The sequence below is a fragment of the Thamnophis sirtalis genome, unplaced genomic scaffold, assembly GCF_051295495.1.
Source record: "Thamnophis sirtalis isolate CommonGarterSnake01/CBP01778 unplaced genomic scaffold, rThaSir2_p1.2 scaffold_14, whole genome shotgun sequence".
NCBI lineage: Eukaryota > Metazoa > Chordata > Lepidosauria > Squamata > Natricidae > Thamnophis > Thamnophis sirtalis.
Window position 1 is genome coordinate 17,803,557 of NW_028261394.1, and position 20,377 is coordinate 17,823,933.

The 20,377-nt window shown below is 45.5% G+C and overlaps 1 protein-coding gene across 2 annotated transcripts in view; it reads left to right on the top strand.

The window, feature by feature from the left end:
• Positions 1-12,084: 12,084 nt before the first annotated feature.
• The window catches only part of ABAT (4-aminobutyrate aminotransferase), a 67,073-nt gene continuing 58,780 nt past the window's right edge, over positions 12,085-20,377 (top strand). For both annotated transcript variants that reach the window (XM_087729117.1, XM_087729118.1), the window contains exon 1: positions 12,085-12,221. The gene's annotated coding sequence lies outside the window, so the exon portion shown is untranslated. The remainder of the gene's footprint in view (positions 12,222-20,377) is intronic.

Consider the following 20,377-nt stretch of genomic DNA (forward strand, 5'->3'; position numbering starts at 1 on the left):
TACGTTGGTTGTGATTTGCAAATGATGTCAGCCATGATGGGATTGCTATATTGTTAAGGGAGTGCAAAAGGTCGGCAGAAAAGGTATTCTCAGAGGGCGTTGGCTGTTCAGGCTTCCAGATGTGACCACAGCACAGCACAACAGAACATCAGGGATCACTTTTGGCATTTTTCTGGTCCAGAAGATTTAGTCTCAAAGTCTCTCTCTTGTCATTAAGACATGAAGAGCAACACATCCTCAAAATGTTGGAAATGTAAACAATCACCAGGCACCTCCTATCTATCACATGGGGTGGACCTGTAAAAAAGCAAAGAGATTTTGGTTACAAATTCAGATGTGGCTAGAAAAAATGGTTGGACAACATATAGAATTCAAGCCAGATTTATTTCTGTTGGGTATTATTACAAAAGGCAAAGGGTCAATATACCTAATATTTCACATCCTAATAGCAGCGAGAATGGTGTATGCCCAGCAATGGAAAAGTGAAAATACCCCCTTTTAAAGGAGATAATAACGAAGATATTAACAAGTGCAGAAAAGGATAGACTAACACTAGAATTAAAAAAAACAAAGGAGAGACAGAATATTATGACACATGGAACTACCAGCAAAAAGGAGTCCTTACATTAAAAGAGCACCTGTCATTTCAGATCCATCCTGGCAGAGCCTGTTAGCGGGCATCCACTCACCTGCGGCCATGTCCCTCACCTTGTTGTGTCCCTGCCACATCACCATTAAAGTGAATGGGGCTGTCGGTGAGTCAACAGCAGGTCAGAAGGAGCTGCTGCAGGACTGAAGTGACTCTAAAAATTATGATTTAAATCGAGTTGATTTAAGTGATGATTTTTTGCTAGTGATTTGATTTCAATCCAACCCACCCTGCTGTAAACTGCTTAGAGAGGGCTGTAGATCACTGAAGCGCTATACAAGTCTTAAGTACTAAGTGTTATTGCTGAAGACATCTCAGCCATTCAGTCGATGCTGCTGGACCCTCTTTGAAAATGATTTGCTTTGAGTTTCTCTCCTATACTGAAATGTCTTCTCAGCATTGTGAGAATTCAGATCCTTGAACTATGGCAGTCCTCCTGTGAATTGAACCAGGCCTTCCTAAGATTTGTTTCCTACGTTGATCAGATCAGATCAGTGGTGGGAGTCAGCCAGTTCGCACCTATTTGGGAGAACCAGTTGTTAACTTTCTAAGCAGTTCAGAGAACAGGTTGTTGGAAGAAATCTCAATTTATTTTTTCCCACTTGACAGGGCTAATCCTGTAAGGAAGGCAGGAAGGAAACATTCTGGTGGTGTTTCTAGGCTAATCTTTATTGCCCTGCTTACAGAAACTGCCTCTCCGGTTAACTAAGGCAAAGCGCCCATCGATGTGAGTGATGTTGAGTTGGTCACGCCCACCCAGTCACATGGCCACCAAGCCTCACCTACCCAGCTGGTCATTAGGGCAGAGAACCGGTTGTTAAATTATTTGAATCCCAGCACTGGATCTGATGCTCAGACCTTTTTCCCCCTTCGTTTTTGTCGGCAAGACCTAGAATAAATACGATTCTTTGGTCTGCTGGGCTCTTCACTATCATCTCTCTGCTGTCAGATCACCAAGCCTCAATGCCAATGTTTAGGCAGAACAGCGATAGAAAGAAATTTATAAAAGAAAGGGGGGGGGAGCACAGAGAAGAAAAAAGCACATCTATAGAAGCACCGGTGCTTAATGTTGGCAGTGAGATGCTCTTACAATACGTACTCATCTCTCTTAAACTTTTCCATACTGATTACCCCCGTACAATAAATACTGGGATTTTTATGAGGGTTAAGTTTTCTACAACCCCTTACAACCATTTCTCTACTCTTAAGACTATTTCTTCACTGTACAGAAGCAACAAAAAACTGCTCAGAGAAATTAACAAATCTTGCCACTAGGTGTCACTGTGAACTGGTGATGGCTGAGCTTTATTGAGTAACCAGTTAGCTTCCACCTACATCCTGTGATGGGGAACCTGTGGCAAGTGTGAGCCCTTTCTGTGGGCATGCGAGCCATCATCCCAGCTCAGCATTACCACACATGGCCAGCTGATTTTTGGGTCTCTGCCATGCATGTGCGGGGTGTATGCATGGAGGGGGGGCGTGTTTCGTGCATTTGTAGGGGGAAAGGTCAGGAGGGGTGTTGCATGTGGATTGCATTATGGGTGCAACGCAACGACAAAAAGGTTAGCCCTCACTGACCTAGATAAACCCTGGACTCCACAATTCACCCCTTTCTATCAGTGTCTTAACATTTCTCCGTTTATTTTTCCCTTCGTCACTAAAAGTTCAGTTTGTTTGATCTTAACATCGCCCCGTTGACCTGGAACTTCTAATCCTTCCTTCTTTCTCATGCCAGGTATTGATTTTTGGTGAGGACAAGAAACATGACATGTACTTTCAATAAAATTGCCAATACAGGTGTACAAATGAGGCTTGGTTAAGCTTAGAAAAGTCTTGCCCGCCAAATAAAAGGCCATCTCTCTCTCCCTCTCTCTCTCTCTCTCTCCCTCTCTCTCTCTCTCTCTCTCTCTCTCTCTCCCTCCCTCCCTCCCTCCCTCTCCCTCTCCCTCTCCCTCTCCCTCCTCTCTCCCTTAATCCAGCATTGCTAAGGGGGTTGGACTGGATGTCCTCTAAGGTCCCCTCCAATTCTCATCATTCCGTAGTTCAGATACAGATTAACAGAGTTCGGAAGGGATCTTGTAGGTCATCTGCCCAAGCAAGAGTCTTAGAGTTCCTTCGGGGGAAAGATCTTTTTTTCCAAAACTATGGCGACTCCAACTAGTTGCAAATCTGAAATGTACAGGATATCATCTTCCCATTGAAACGCCCCATTGTGTCCAAGGGAGCTACCAGGTGGAACCTGGGGCGGGGGGGGGGGGCAATGTCATCACACGGTGTCCACGAAGACGTGAAGAAATGTTAGATTTAAGATATGTTAGATTTAAATCTTGAGTTACATCTTGGGGGTCCGTGGCCATAAAAGGTATTTAAAGGTGTGTGGGGGGGGTCTGGTAAAGAAAAGGTTGGGAACACCTACTTGTTCCTGTATCTTCAGTCTGAACCCCCAAACTCTGCCCTCCATTTCTGTGAGTCTCACACACACAGAGACACACACACCACTTCACAACTCATCCTCCAAACTCCGTAGAATACCTCTGCATAGTCCCAGTTCCAGTAACAAGTATTTCTCCATGTTTCTAATGAGTCAGATGCAAGTTAAAGTTCTGATTTAACAGATTAACAGAGTTGGGGGGGACCTGATAGGTCATCAAGTCCAACCCTTCCGCCCAAACAGGAGAACCTACACCTCTGATGGGGAACCCATGGCACGCATGCCACAGGTGGCGCGCAGTGCCTTCTCTGCAGGCACGCCAGCCATCATCCCAGCCCAGCTCCACTGTGCATGCACACATGCCTCCCGCTGGCCAGCTGATTTTCAGGTTTCTGCCGTGCATGCATGGGGGTGGGGCACATGCAGGGGATGTGTGTGCGTGAGTGTGGGGGGGCACCCACCTTGCATTTTAGAGTTTTGAGTGTATGCGCCCCCCCCGCACCCCGTTTTGGGCATGGAAGGCCGCCTACACCAACCTGGAAGCCAAAAATAGGTGGAGCGCCCGCATGTGCGGAGGACGCACATGCATGCAAGGATGGGAGCACATGCATGTGGATGCTCGCATTGCATTTTTGGGAGGGCAAGTGCGCTTAGGGCATTCGGCACCCAAAAGGTTCGCCATCACTGCCCTACACCATTTCTGACAGATGGCAATCCAGTCTGTGCAAGTTCTCCTTACAACAAAGAAGCTCTTTGTGATATCTCTCTCTCTCTCTCTCTCTCTCTCTCTCTCTCTCTCTCTCTCTCTCTCTCTCTCTCTCTCTCTCTCTCTCTCTCTCTCTCTCTCTCTCTCTCTCTCTCACACACACACACACACACACACACACTTTGAATTGCTGTTGAAGTCCTGATTTGGGGGGAGGGGAGCAGAAGTGGGGTGGGGTAGTTGCTGAGAAATTAAAGACAATTTTAGAAAAGAAAATGCAAGTAATCCTGACTTACTACCACCATGGAGCTCAATATTGCTGTTACTAAGCTAGACAGCTGTTTCATGGGCCGTGCCCCAATTTACGAACTTTTGGCCATGATTGTTAAGTGAATCACTGCAGTTGTTAAGTGAATACACAGTCATTAAGCTAATCTGGCTTCCCTCATTGACTTGGCTAGTCAGAGGCCAGCTGGGAAGGTCAACAAATGGTGATTACATAGGCCCGAGACACTGCAACGGTCATAAACACAGGTCTCTTTCCATGCACCACAAATTTTGGACACATGGGGATGCTGCAGTCATCGTAAATGTGAGAAGTGATCATAACTCCATTTTATCAGTGCGGTTGTAAAGTCCAGCAGTCATTAAATTAAAAGAATGATTGTAACTCAAGAACTACCTGTTCTGGGGGAGAACATGGGACGGAAGAGGCTGTTCTGGGGGAGAACATGGGACGGAAGAGGCTGTTCTGGGGGAGAACATGGGAGGGAAGAGGCTTGTAGAAGTCCAAAGACCAGAGAGAGTTTAAGAAGAGATTATCACTTTGATTTGAATCTGTTGTCTTGCAAAAATCTCAGTGCGCTCATTGCCATAGGCAGGTGCGGATTTCATTCTTCATGGGTCTATGATAAGGAGGCAGTTCTTAATAATGGTATAACAAGAGTTAGAAGGGACTTTGGATCAAGAAACCCTACATCCTTCCAGACAAGTGGCAGTCCATTCACTTCTTAAAGCCTCCAGTGTTGGAGCATCTGTGACTTCTGAAGACAACCCATTCTATTTGATTGATCTCTCCCCTGGTATAGTTGACAAAGTGAGGAGAGCCTGTGGCTTAGAGGTTAATACATCTACCTAATATGTAAACAGTCTGGGTTCAAATCCCAGAAGGGTGTGGCTAGCTGACGAGAGATAAATAGCTTGAAATAGATCTATACTAGATGTGGTGGCTCAGTGGCTAAGGCGCTGAGCTTGTTGATCAGAAGGCAGTTTGGCGATTTGAATCCCTAGCACCACATAATGGAGTGAGCTTCCATTACTTGTCCTAGCTTTTGCCAACCTAGCAATTTGAAAGCACATAAAAATGCAAGTTAGAAAAAATAGGAACCACATTTGGTGGGAAGGTAACAGCATTCCGTGCTCCTTCGGCGTTTAGTGATGCTGGCCACATGACCACAGAGACTTCTTCGGACAGTGCTGGCTCTTCAGCTTTGAAACGGAGATGAGCACCACCCCTAGAGTCAGGGGCAGCACATATGTGTGAGGGGAAGCTTTACCTTTAGCCTCCCTTTATTTATTTTTCAGTAAACATAAATTTTCTATCCATTGCTTTTTCTCCTGCCTCTTCTTTCTGACAGCCCCTGAAATATTGGAACATTGCTATCATTTCACCCCCAGTGCTTCTTTTCACCAGACTTAAACATAAAGGTAAAAGTTCCCCTTACACATATGTGCTAGTCATTCCCAACGCTAGGTGGCAGTCATCTTTGTTTCAAAGCCGAAGAGCCAGCGCTGTCCGAAGATGTCTCTGTGGCATGTGGCCGGCATGACTAAATGCCGAAGACACACAGAACACTGTTCCCTTCCCACCAAAGGTGGTTCCTATTTTTCTACTTGCATTTTTACCTGCTTTTGAACTGCTAGGTTGGCAGAAGCTGGGACAAAGAATGGGAGCTCATTCCATTATGCGGCTCTAGGGATTCGAACTGCTGAACAGCCAACCTTCTGATCGACAAGCTCAGCGCCTTAGCCCCTGAGCCATCGCGTCCCTATATCAACAGACAGAGACATACCCAATTCCTGCACTTTTCTCTCTGCCGATAATTCTTCTTCTTACAATGTGCTTTTGTCAAATCCTGCAGAAAACACTCCATCTTTTTCTCCAGTCCTGACTATTTTCTCTGTGTCCCTCTTGAACGTTATACATGGAAATCTCAGCAGAAAAGGCCCATTTCTACCAGAGCTTTGATCCACTGCCTGTTGGCCTCCGATTGCCTTGGTGCACTGTAATTAAAATGCCAACTCCCTTGAGCATTCATGACTCAGCGGAGAGATTGGAAGGACGACTTTAGAACAATAAAGATAATAAGAGGGAGAGGAGGGGAATTAGAGATACGGGAAAATTGCTGCATCAAAAGAGCAAAAGCACCCATTACTCAATATTAAAATGGGACAATGCTTTCAACTCGAGAATTTGAGAAAAGAAATCTATTTGGCACTTGAAAGCAACTGCCTGTTTTGCAGTTATTGCAAAATTTTCCTTCTCCCCCCAACCATTGAGATTTTTATACAAAATTTTACCTCCAAATGTTTACGTTTGCTTTGGGAGGCTAATACACCATCTCCTATGACCACCAATTGAATGACAATTGTTAAACATTAGCATGGGTCAAATGATGTAAATGTAAAGGTTCTCCCCGCACATATGTGCTAGTCATTCTTGACTCTAGGGGGCGGTGCTGATCTCCGTTTCTAAACCGAAGAGCCAGCGCTGTCCAAAGACGTCTCTGTGGTCATGGCAACAGCACAGAACACTGTTACCTTCCCACCAAAGGTGATTCCTATTTTTCTACTTGCATTTTTTACGTGCTTTCAAACTGCTAGGTTGGCAGAAGCTGGGACAAGCAACAGGAGCTCACTCCGTTACATGGCGCTAGGGATTAGAACTGCTGAACTGCTAACCTAAGTGACAAGCTCAGCATCTTAGCCACTGCTTTGTTGTTGTTGTTAGTTGTGAAGTTGTGTCCGACCCATCACGACCCCATGGACAATGTTCCTCCAAGCCTTCCTGTCCTCTACCATCCTCTGGAGTCCATTTAAGCTCACGCCTATTGCTTCAATGACTCCATCCAGCCACCTCATTCTCTGCTGTCCCCTTCTTCTTTTGCCCTCCATCGTTCCCAGCATTAGGCTCTTCTCCAGGGAGTCTTTCCTTCTCATTATGTGGCCAAAGTATTTGAGTTTCCTCTTTGGGATCTGGCCTTCTAAAGAGCAGTTACTTTTTCATGAGGCAGCTGGACTTTGTTTTTTCTTGAAGACGTTTCACTTCTCATCCAAGAAGCTTCTTTGGGAAGAAAAAGCACCTTTGGGACAACCATGAGCTGGGTGACTGAGAATCTCCATAGACATAAACTGGGGGTAGTTTCTCAGATCATCCCCCGGGGATATCATCTGCATTAATTGAGATTAATTATAAGATTCAATCTAGAAATAAGGATGAGTCAAGCTATTCTCCAAAGCACCCGAAGGCCGGACATGGAATAATGGATGGAAACTGAACAGGGAGAGATTCAACCTGGAAATAAGGAGAAATGTCCTGATAGAACAACCAACCAATAGAGCAGAAGTTGCCTTCGGAAGCTGTGGAAGCTTCATTCCTGGAGGCTTTCAAGAAGAGACTGGACTGCCATCTGTCAGAAACGGTGTAGGGTTTCCTGCTTGAGCAGGGGGTTGAATTAGATGACCTACAAGGTCCCTTCCAACTCTGTTAATCTGTTAAACCCGTTAAATTGCAAGTGTTGATCTGCAGAAATTCTGGTTGATCAGTCCTGTAACTCTCTGATCACGATGACCTTTCCTTGTTAGCCAGCCAAGTCCTCTCCCGGCTAAATTTTATCTAGAGATATTTCTGCTGAAGTAAGCACACTCCAATCTCTGCCCCCACACACAGCACCTAAGAGAAAGCAAGAAAGGGACATCAGAATTAGTTTGCTACCAACAGGAGTTGTTTGGGATGCCAAAGAATTTATCACACTACAGGTAGTCCCTGACTTACAACGGTTCGTTTAAAAAAGTGACTTAGGACCATTTTTCACATGTACCACAATTTACCTTCAAATGCTTGACAACTGGTTCCTATTTATGACGGTTGCAGTGTCCCAGAGTCATGTGCAGGGGTGGGCTTCAAAAATTTCATCAAACTGTCTGGTTGCTGGGTGGGCGTGGCCTACTCAGCCTCCTGCACCATGGCGGGGAGGGCGTTTTCACCCTCCCGGGGCTCCAGAGGCTTTCTTCAAGCCTCTGGGAGGGAGAAAATGGCCTCCCCTGGGCTCCCGAGGCCCTCCGGAGGTCGGAAATGGGCTTGTTTCTGGATTTCCGGAACTTCCGGGAGGCCCATTTTTCACCCTCCCAGAGCCTTCGCATGAGCCCTGCACTTAGCTCATATCCAAAACGGGCTGCGTGGACACTTCTGGGAGGGGAGGGGTGGGTGGGGCCAGCCAGTCATTGCAACTGTTGGTTCAGCGAACCAAATTAAACCAAACCAGTCCAAACCAGTTGAATCCCACCCCCGACTCATGTGAACATGTTTTTGGGAACTTCTGCCAAGAAAAGTCAATGGGGAAACCGGATTCACTTAACCTCGTTTGATCATTGCACTGATTCACTTAACACACGTGGCAAGAGAAATGGTAAAGCGGTGACAAAACTCACTTAACCAATTTCTCACTCAGGCCCATAAATTCTGGGCTCAGTTGTGGCTGTACATCAAGGATCACCTGTACAAAATACTTGACTTCCAACTATTCATTTAGCGACCATTCAAAGTTGCAAGAACACTTAAAAAAGTGACTTATGACCAGTCTTCACGCTTACGACCATTACAGTACACACCCTCCCCAATGGTTGTGTGTTCAAAATATGGGCACTTGGCAACTGTGTTTATGACAGTTGCAGCATCCTGGGGTCATGCTATCACCATCGATGACCTTGTGGTTTCTGACAAGCAGAGTTGATTAACAGATTATCAGAGTTGGAAGGGACCTTGTAGGTCATCTAATCCAACCCCCACCCACCCAAGCAGGAGACCCTAACACCCTTTGTGACAGCTGGCAGTCCAGTCTTTTCTTGAAAGCCTCCAGTGATGAAGCTCCCACAACTTCTGAATGCAACTTCTGTTCCATGGGTTGATTGTTCTCACTGTCAGAAAGTTCCTCCTTATTTCCAGGTTGAATCTCTCCTTGGTCAGTTTCCATCCATTATTCCTTCTCTGGCCTTCTGGTGCCTTGGAAAATAACTTGGAACATGCTATCCTGTCTCCCCTGGTCCTTCTCTTTCCTAGACCAGCCACGCCCAGTTCCTGCAACCGTTCATCGTGTGTTTTAGCCTCCAGTCCAGTCCCTTCATCATCCTGGTTGCTCTTCACTTCTCTACACTTTTTCTAGAGTCTCAACAACTTTTTTATAGTGTGGTGACCAAACCTGGATGCAGTATTCTAGATGTGCTCTTACTAAGGCTTTATAGAGTGGTATTAATACATCCCTTGATCAGTTTCCATCCATTATTCCTTGTCTAGCCATCAGGTGCTTTGGAGAATAGCTTGAACCCCTCCTCTCTGTGGCAGCCCCTCAAACATTGGAAGACCGCTATCCTGTCTCCCCTGGTCCTTCTCTTCACTAGACTAGCCATGCCCAGTTCCTGCAACCATCCAAGGTTTATCCTCCAGTCCCCTAATCCTCCTGGTTGCTCTTCTCTGCACTTTTTCTAGTCTCAACATCTTTTTATAGTGTGGTGACCAAAACTGGATGCAATATTTTAGATATGGTTTTACTAAGGCTTTATAGGGGGGTATTAGTACCTCACTTGATCAGTTTCCATCCATTATACCTTGTTTTGTCTTCAGGTGCCTGTGGCAACCTCTCAAATATTGGAAGAGTGCTCTCCTGTCTTCATCTCTTCACTAGACTAGCCATTCCCAGTTCCTGCAACTGTTCTCCATATGTTTTAGCCTTCGGTCCCCTAATTATCCTGCTTGCTCTTCTCTGCACTTTTTCTAGAGTCTCAACATCTTTTTATAGTGTGGGGACCAATGTGGCTTTACCTGAATGTGTGCTTCACTGAACAACTGCAGTGATTTACTTAACAACCTTGGCAAAAAAAAGGTGATCAAATTGGGCACCTCATTTAACAACAGCCTTGCTTAGCGAAACAGAAATTCTGATTCAGTTGTGATCATGTGTCTAGGACTGCCTGTAGATCGGCTGCCCTTTGCTCCCTTGTTTCCTTTGAGGCAACTACCAGATCGTGCAGGAATCTGTTACGTCAAATGGTCCTAGTGAAAAATGACCAGATATGGAGCCTCTGTTCTACTTCCCGGCTTGCAATTGTAAGATATTCCAACAGCCTCTTGGCTCCTGAGTGGCTTTGAATGCTAAAAATAATCCCACAATGTCTACCTGAAAGGCTGACTTCATCCTTAATTAAGCTTGTTGGTGAACTAAGCATCACACTTAGGGTGAGTAGGGTAAGTAAAGCCCTGGAGTTGGAGCCAGGTTAAGTGGGTGGATTTGGAGGTTTCTTCCTAATATCCAGAGAGATGTCCCAGGAATTGATTTTTGTTGCTGCCCGAGATTCAGTATAATGGTAGGATTAAAGCAATGAACTATAAAACAGGTGGTCCTGAGTTCTAGTCTTCCTTCCTTGGTGGGGAAGTGGTTACAATGCAGTTGTTGTTGTTAGTTGCAAAGTTGTGTCCGACCCATTGCGACCCCATGGATGTTTCTCCAGGTTTTTCTGTCCTCTACCATCCTCTGGAGTCCATTTAAGCTCACGCCAACTGTTTCAGTGACTCCATCCAGCCACCTCTTTCTCTGTCGTCCCCTTCTTCTTTTGCCCTCCATCTTTCCCAGCATGAGGCTCTTCTCCAGGGAGTCCTTCCTTCTCATTAGGTGGCCAAAGTCTTTGAGTTTCTTCTTCAGGATCTGGCCTTCTAAAGAGCAGTCAGGGTTGATCTCCTCTAGGACTGACCAGTTGGATGGCCTTGCAGTCTAAGGGACTCCGGAGGAGTCTTCTCCAGAACCATAGTTCAATACAATGCAGTATTGCAGGTTAATTCACTGCTCACTGCCAGGAGTTCTATCCTGACCGGCTGAAGGTTGACTCAGCCTTCCATCCTTCCGAGATGGGTAAAATGAGGACCCAGATTGTTGAGGGCAAGACGCTGACTCTTTAAACCACTTATAGAGGGCTGTAAAGCATGAAAGAATGAAAGCTGCCTGGGTGACTTTGGGCCAGTCTCTTTCTCTTATGATTGTCACTTTGAGTTGATGCGTGTGTGCGCGTGTGTATTTTAAATAAAAGGCAAGATAAAAATCTAATAATGTCAAGATGAGTTAACCAGAGAAGAAAGAACAGGCTGTCCTTGACTTAAATCCACAGTTAAGGACAGGAATTTCCATCAGTAATCAGGATGGGCCGCTGTTGGAAAAAATAAGAGGTGGGAACAATATGTACACTAAAATACAGGTGGCATATAAATGCAACAATTAAGGTGGGCTGTTCCATTCCCACCACACCCGCAAGCCCAAACTGTGAAAGTTTGAAGTTATACCTTCTGAACTATCTGAAACAGAGAAACTATTTGGGGAGTTCAGGAAACAACAATCTCTTAGATCAGGAGTCTCCAACCTTGGCAACTTTAAGACTTGTGGACTTCAACTCCCAGAGTTCCCCAGCCAGCGAGACCCCTGTCTTAGATGGTAAGTGGTGATTTTTTTTAAAGAGACCTTCGTCAGAGCTGCTTTGTTTCTCAAGTCAAAACGGAGCAAGCGGAATCTTGACCATGAATGCTGGGTGGCTGGGACCAGGCGTTTCTTTGGCACTCAGCCGAAAGGTCCAACCTTCACAGCCATCCATTGCAACTAGGAAAACCAACCTTTAACACCTCACTTACAGGAGCAAGGCCAAGATATCTCTGAGCATGTCAGGCGTGCATTGTTCCAGGATGGGGGTCCCTGATCTGCCCCTGCGGCTCTATTCTCCCTGATCAGGAGAAAAACGAATTCCAAGTGTCTTCCCCCCCCCCCCCACGCCCTCAACCTCAGCCTGCCTTCCACTTCTCCTCTGGCTGCCCGGCTGGGAACCATGGGAGCTCAAGTCCCATACCTCTGGCGGAGAAAGCAGAAGACGTCAGTGTTTTCCCCGCGCCGCCCCTCCCTTCCGAAGAGAGGGGTGTGTCCTGGGCGGCCCATGCTATTGGCCAAGGCCGTAGCAGGGCGGCGAGCTTTGCCCTCGGATTGGCTGCGGCGCGTTCGGCGAGCCGAGCCAGCTGCTGGCTTTGCTCTCGGCCGCGCCAGTTGTAGCAGGGGCGGCTGTGGCGGCGCCGGGAGACGCCGGGGCGAAAGGGGTCGCAAGCCGAGAACGCCGGTCGCCTGGACGCGGTGAGTGGGGAGGGGGTGGAGGTATTGCACGCCCCCCCCGCGGAATCAAGGGGCGGGCGAGGGTCCGCGGCTGCCCTCCGTCTTCCTTTCCTTGGACCACCCATCAATGAAACGGGCAACGCGAACTTGGGACCTGCTTCCCCCTCCGTTTATTTGCTGCAGTGGCTTTCTGAGAAGCCCCCTCCCATCCCTCTGCCCCATAGTTTCCCCCTCCCCCTCTCCCCCCCACCGGCTTTCTGAGAAACTCCCTCTCATTCCTCTGCCCCATAGTTGCTTCCCCTTCTCTCTTCCCCCACTAGCTTTCTGAGAAGCCCCCTCTCATCCCACTCTTCCATAGTTTCCCCCTCCCCTTCTCCCATCCCTTCCCTGGCTTTCTGAGAAGCCCTTCCCATCTTTCTCACCCATAGTGACCTCCCCCTCCCCTTCTCCCCACCCCCCCAACCGGCTTTCTGAGAAGACCCCTTCTAGCCCCAATTCATTCAGACTGGTGAATTTTTTTCCCTTCCACCTTTTGGGGAGGTGGGAGATTGAAGCCCCCTGGAGGCCCTCAGCTCATCTCTTCATTCTCAAGCACCCTCATCCCCTCCCCACCAGCCCACCCCCTCTTCTTCTAGGGAGGGGAGACATTCTTGCTCCAAACCCCTCTAGGTCTCAGCTGCTCCCTTAGCTCCTCCTTGCCTATTTCAACCCCCTCCCCCGAAAAACCCCTCCATTTAATATCCGTTCATGTGGGGGGGGGAATCCCCCAAAATTTCTCTCCAGGACCTCTGTATGGATTGCCTTCATTTCCCCTCGGTCTGCCTTGCAGGGTTGTTGTAAATTAGAGCATCCAGGTGTCATCCTTTTGATGGGTCAGAGCTATTGTGGCTCAACCGATCCCTTCTGGGAGGTTCTCATTCTGTGTTCGCCTGTTTCTCTGGTTTTTTAAAAGAAAGAAACAGAATATACCGTAGAATCATAGGGCTGGAGGGGACTTGGGGGTCATTTAGTCCAACCCGCTCACTCGAGCAGGATACCATATTCTGGACAAACATCACTCTGCTTTTTCCCCCCCAGCCCAGTGGTTTATTTGGGGGATGTCTTCCAACTCAGAACATGGCCATTATCTTCTTCTGCTCTGCCAGTTGGCTTCTTCTCCAATTTTTTGGATAATTCTGAGCCTCTCCGTCCTTCAGCTCTGTCTGCTATTTCCCCTGGCCACTGGATGCAGTTTCTCAGACATTGCTCACAGCTCTCTAGCTGCATTCAATGTTCATGTGCTTTGCAATACATCCTGCAATTATGAAACTTGACTTCTTATCTTGGATCAGAGTAACAGAGTTGGAAGGGACTTTGAAGGTCATTTAGTTCAACCCCCTGCTCAAGCAGCAGACCCTACACCCTTCCAGACAAGTGGCTGTCCAGTCTCTTCTTAAAAACCTCCAGGGATGGAGCACCTACAACTTCTGAAGGCGAGCCATTCCATCGGTTTATTATTCCCACTGTTAGGAAATTTCTCCATAGTTCTAGGTGGCTTCTCTCTTTAATTAGGTTCCATCCATTATTTCTTATCTTGCCTTCTGGTGCTTTGAAAAATAAATTGACCCCCTCTTCATTGTGGCAGCCCCTCAAATATTGGAAGATTGCTATCAAGTCCCCTAGTCCTTCTTTTCACTAGACTAGACACACCCAATTTCTGTAACTGTGCTTTTATGTTATAGCCCCCTAATAATCATTGTTGCTCTTCTCTGCACTCTTTCTAGAGTCTCAACATCTTTATTGTAGTGTGACTAAAACTGGGTGCAGTATTCTAGGTGTGGCCCCATTAAGGCTTCTTAATGTGGTACTAATACTTCTGCTTCATTGGGAATTTCATTGTTCTGACTATCTAATTGAAGCTACTTGCTTCTCCCAAAACAAACATATTATTTAAGTTGTCCTAAAAATTCAACCAACCACCACCACCCAAAAACATTAAAAGCAAGACAAGATGAGAAGCCTACCTAGTTTTTAATCCCAGAGGAAAAAGAAAAAGAGGACATTGAGAAGACAAATGTTTAAGAGCCCTTCAGTTTTCATAATTAGGGCTTAAAGTTAAAGGCTTACCCATTTCAAGGCAGGTTTATTTTCTTACCCATCCGACCTAAGATGGTTTTTCCACCCAACAATAATTAACAACCTGCTAACAAAATAACAAGAACTTTCACAGTTCTGTTAATAGATCATAAAATCTCTTCTGCAAACCTAGGCATCATTAAGGCAGTGATTTAAAAAGTCAGTCTTATCAAATTAGAGATAAGATGGATCGGAGCTTCAGAGAGTTGAAAGGCTGAGTCATCTCTTTCTGCCCAAGCTGTAACAGTCCAGTGTTTGATTCCAAAAACTCCCTGGGCACCGGCTGGGCAGTGTTTGTATCGTAGCAGAATAACAGAATGGCAGAAGGGAAGGGAAGATTGGAAGGGACCTTGGAGGTCTACTAGTCCAACGCCCTGCTCAAGGCAAGAATGGATGGCCAACTTACTTTTGAAAACCTCCATTGATGGGACATTCACAACATCTGGAGACAAGTTGTTCCTCTGATTCTCATTGTCATTAGCCAGTCTTTTAATAGATTAACAGAGTTGGAAAGGACCTTGTAGGTCATGTAGTCCAACCCCCTGCTCAAGCAGGAGACCCTACACCATTTCTGACAGATGGAAGTCCAGTCTCTTCTTGAAAGCCTCCAGCGATGAAGCTCCCACAACTTCTGAAGGCAACTTCTGTTCCATGGGTTGATTGTTCTCAATGTCAGAAAGTTCCTCCTTATTTCCAGGTTGAATCTCTCCTTGGTCAGTTTCCATCCATTGTTCCTTGTTTGGTCTTTGGGTGCTTTGGAAAATAGCTTGACCCCCTCCTCTCTGTGGTGGCCCCTCAAATATTGGAAGACTCATATCATGTCTCCCTTGGTCCTTCTCTTCACTAGACTAGCCATGCCCAGTTCCTGCAATCATTCTTCCTATGTTTTATCCTCCAGTCCCCAAATCCTCCTGGTTGCTCTTCTCTGCACTTTTCTAGAGTTTCAACATATTTTTATAGTGTGGTGACCAAAACTGGATGCAGTACTCTAGGTGTGGTTTTACTAAAGCTTTATAGGGTGGTATTAGCATCTCACTTGATCAGTTTCCATCCATTATACCTTGTCTTGCCTTCAGGTGCCTTGGAAAACAGTTTGACCCCCTCCTCTCTGTGGCAGCCTCTTAAATATTGAAACACTGCTATCATGTCTGCCCTGGTCCTTCAAGATTAGGCTAAGCATGTGTAATCTTGGTTGGTGCTTGGATGAGGCATTATTAAGAAACCTGGGGCTGTTGGCCTGACTGGAAAATTGAATACATTCCCAGAGGGGGGCGCGGGGGGGTCAAGAAAGACCTCTCCATGTCTCAAAAGGCCAAGGAGATGTTAGGTTCACCTTTTTGATCTAGAATGATATGTGCACCATAGAGATGTATAATTTTTCTGGGTCAACCCATGTCAGCCAGATTGTTTCAAAGGCTTACAGAAATAATGTGTTTCAGGAAGGCCGGAGAAAAGCAGCTTCTGGTGAACTTTTGGTATTTTCCCGTTTGATTCGCCATTATACGAACCGGGGGGGGGGGTTGGACAAGAAGACCTCCAAGGTCCCTTCCAGCCTTACGATCCTAAAGCATGTTCTGTGTTCTCTAAGACCTAACTTGCTGGAGGGGAGGGATGCTGAATTCTGTTGCTGAGACATAAAAATCCCTCCGACCCTTGAATGTTTCCTCCTTTTGCAGAGGTGTTACGCAACCGGATCCATCCAATTTCAACCCAACATCCCCTCTGTTCCTTTTATTATTTCTGGACTAAGTGTGTGCAGTTCTGTTTGGCAGGAAGATCTGGTCGACCAGTGTGGGAAGTGAGGAAGCTGCACTTCCTAGCTGAATCCCCAAAGCTCATTTCCACGAGAAGGGATTCATTTTGAAATTCCAGTTGCTCTTCTCCTAAATACCCCCAATTCATCTTGATGACAAGATGCTATCAGATTTGGCTCAGATCTGGCCATGCAGCATCCCCACCGCCCTTCACTCTGCTTTTTCAAGCCTCAGTTTCTCTCTTCCCTCCCCCCTCCTCTCTCTCTCTCTCATACATACATACAGTTTTTTTCTTTAACATACATAAGTACTTGGTGAACAGTGTATTGTCTGGATCAATTTAAAGATAAAGATTCCCTCGCACATATGTGCTAGTCGTTCCCGACTCTAGGGGGCAGTGCTCATCTCCGTTTCAAAGCCAAAGAGCCAGCGCTGTCCAAAGATGTTTTCGTGGTCATGTGGCTGGCATGACTCAACACCGAAGGCACATGGAACACTGTTACCTGCTCACCGAAGGTGGTTCCTATTTTTCTACTTGCATTTTGACATGCTTTCAAACGGGGGACAAGTAACAGGACCTCACTCAGTTACCCGGCCCTAGGGATTCGAACCATTGAACTGCCAACCTTTCTGCCTGACAAGCTCAGTAGCTTAGCCACTGAGCCACCACTATAAATTTTATTTATAGTTTTTTTCTTTAACATACATAAGCACTTAGTGAACAGTGTATTGTCTGGGTCAATTTACTTTCTACATAATACAAATAACAATAGTAATACTATTCAGGTATACGTAGTAATAATCTTTCAACTTCTAACATTTATGTCTAAGTGGTAATTATAATATTTTATATAGCGGTGTACAACATCATATTTCCCCCATCTCTAATTTATACCCTTTATTTTCTAACTCTTAATCAATCAAATCCTATATTAAGAAGTATTCTATATCTATCCGTCATATCTTGCTCTTTTTAGTATTTCAACTCTTACTGACTTTTTGACCAATCTCCCTTGTTCTTCCCTTGGGATCTTAGATCTCCTGACATCACTCCTATTTAATCTAAATATTTTGTCTGCTTCTCCATCTACCTCGCTTTTTCCTGTAAGGTCTTTCCACCGGAATCTCCATTGGGTAACAGTTCCCCCACATTCTTTACATGTCTCCCTCCTGCAATTTATCCAGGCTTATTCCCCATCCCACCACATCACCCTTTCCTCAAATGCTGTTTTTCCTACCAGGTTTGCAGTAGGGATCTGTCAAGCTGCTGTCATTGCAAGCTATTTTCCTGAGCTTTGAAAGGGGAAATGTGCACATTCCAGTGAATTGAAAGAGGGAATCTCAGGAAACGAATGTGCCGATCTGGTGGATGAAAGCAGTAAAAAGATCACAGGTTGTCCTCAGTTTATTAGCACACTTGGGAATGGAACTCTGGGTACTGAGCAATGCAGTCGTTAAGTGAACCACATCCATTTTGCAACTTTTCATGCCTCAGTTATTCAGTGAATCACTTGGTTGTTAAGCAAATTGGACTCCTCCCATTGAGTATGCTAGTCCAAAGCTAATTGGGTAGGTCATAAATGGCACTCATGTAACCCTGGGATGCTGCAACTGTTGTAAATTCGGGTACTCCTCAACTTACAACACCTCATGCGGTGACCATTCAAAGTTACAGCTGCATTGAAAAATGTGGCTTAGGACCTTTGCAATATCCTTACTATCATGCACCAGAAACCGGAAGAGCAGCTCCCCGGTGTGTACATATACCAGTTACCGGTATGCATGTGCGCCCATGTGTGCGTTCACTCCCATTTTGGCATTTAGTGCTGAAAAGAGTCACTAACATGCCTGGAAAACCTCAATTGATGAGACATTCACAACATCTGGAGACAAGTTGTTCCTCTGATTCTCATTGTCATTAGTCAGTCTTTTAATAGATTAACAGAGTTGGGACCTTGTAGGTCATCTAGTCCAACCCCCTGCTCAAGCAGGAGACCCTACACCATTTTTGACTAATGGCAGTCCAGCCTCTTCTTGAAAGCCTCCAGGGATGAAGCTCTTCTGCTCCATGGGTTGAATTTTCTCATTGTCAGAAAGTTCCTCCTTATTTCCAGGTTGAATTTCTCCTTGATCAGTTTCGTCCATTATTCCTTCAGATGCTTTGGAGAATAGCTTGACCCCCTCCTCTCTGTGGTAGACCCTCAAGTATTGGAAGACTGCTATCTTGTCTCCCCTGGTCCTTCTCTTCACTAGACCAGTAATGCCCAGTTCCTGCAACCATTCTTCGTATGTTTTAGCCTCCAGTCCCCTCATCATCCTGGTTGCTCTTCTCTGCATTCTTTCTAGAGTCTCAATATCTTTTTTATAGTGTGGTGACCAAAACTGAATGCTGCACTCTAGGTGTGGTCTTACTAAGGCTTTATAGAGTGGTATTAGTACATCCCTTGATCTTGATTATATCCCTTTGTTAATGCAATTTAGGATTGTGTGGGCTTTTCTGGTTGCCACCAAACACTATTGGCTCATATTTAGCTAGTTGTCCACTAAGACTCCAAGATCCCTCTCACAGTTGCTGCTGTTAAGCTAGTCTATTTCTGTACTTTTGGTTTTTCTTGCTTAAGTGTAGGACTTTACTTTTCTCTACATTGAGTTTCATTTTGTTAGATAGTGTCCAGGGTTCAAGTCTGTCAAGATCCATCTGGATCTTGAGCCTATCATCTAGGGGAGGGGTTTCCAACGTTGGACGCTTTAAGCCTTGCGGACTTCGACTCTCAGAATTCCCCAGCCAGCAAAGCTGGCTGAGGAACTCTGGGAGTCGAAGTCCGCAAGTCTTAAAGTTGCCAAGGTTGGAGACCCCTGATCTAGGGTATTGGCTATTCCTGCCAGTTTAGTGTCATCTGCAAATTTGATCAATTCCCCTTCATCTAAGTTGTTTGTAAAGATATTGAAGAGTACTGGGCCTAAGATGTAGTACCTCGCAGTACCCCACTGCTTATTTCCCTCCATGTAGACAGTAGTACCGTTAAGCTAAATCACCTTTATCTGGTTTGAACCTCCTCTCCCGTTTCGTTAGTTAGCTTGGCCTACGACCCTGCAGGGAGTTTTGCACTGTAAGCAATGTGTCTTCCCTCAGATCTCTCTGTACCATGAGGTAATCATGATGTGTGGCAACAGCCAAGAGAACTTTGCTTAGTCATGACTCAGCTGAAGATGTCAAGATTATACAATTGCCTCCTGAGCCAATTCTGGGAGGTTGGCCAATGACGGTATTGATTGCACCAGGTGTGTAATCCGGGAGGGAGCAGCCAGATCTCTCCCTGTCGTTTATCGCCTGAGCTCTCTGGATGAGCAAAGCCAGGGGTCACAACTGATTGTGGCAGGTGTCAAGGGACACACTGGGGCTGAGAAGGAAAAGGAGCCAACGGAGGTTGCAATCTCAGTGAAAAGTGCAGAGAAGAGCAACTAAAACCCATGCCCTGAACCAGTGTGGATATGATTAAAGTCAACTCGATTTAAATCTCGATTCAAGGCTTGGTTTAATAATAATAGCCTTTATGGCCATTTTACATCATGTATGCAACTAAATTGGTTTACATTTATTTATTTATTTTTTAAAAATAATATACATTTATATCGTCTTTGCAACACTTCTACATCTCTTAGATATCCGTTATGTTTCTTTTATCTATCTGTCTGTCTGTCTGTCTATCTATCTATCTATCTATCTATCTATCTATCTATCTATCTATCTATCTATCTATCTATCTATCACCCATCCATCCATCCCCATCTCTCTATATCTATCTATCTCTATATCTATCTATCTATCTCTATCTCTATCTATCTATCTATCTATCTATCTATCCATCCATCCATCCATCCATCCATCCATCCATCCATCCATCCACCCACCCACCCACCCACCCACCCACCCACCCACCTACCTACCTATCCACCCACCCACCCACCCTATCTATCTATCTATCTATCTATCTATCTATCTATCTATCTATCTATCTATCTATCTATCTATCTATCTATCTATCTACCTACCTACCTACCTACCTACCTACCTACCTACCTACCTTATCTATCTATCTATCTATCTATCTATCTATCTATCTATCTATCTATCTATCTATCTATCTATCTATCTATCTATCTATCTATCTATCTATCTATCTATCTATCGCCTCCTCCCATAGTTAACACTGAGCGCAGACACCAAGCCACTGTAACTTGATATCTGGTAGCAACTATCCTGGCTTTAATTATTTTAAAAAAATTCTTTAAAAGTCTTTCCTTTCC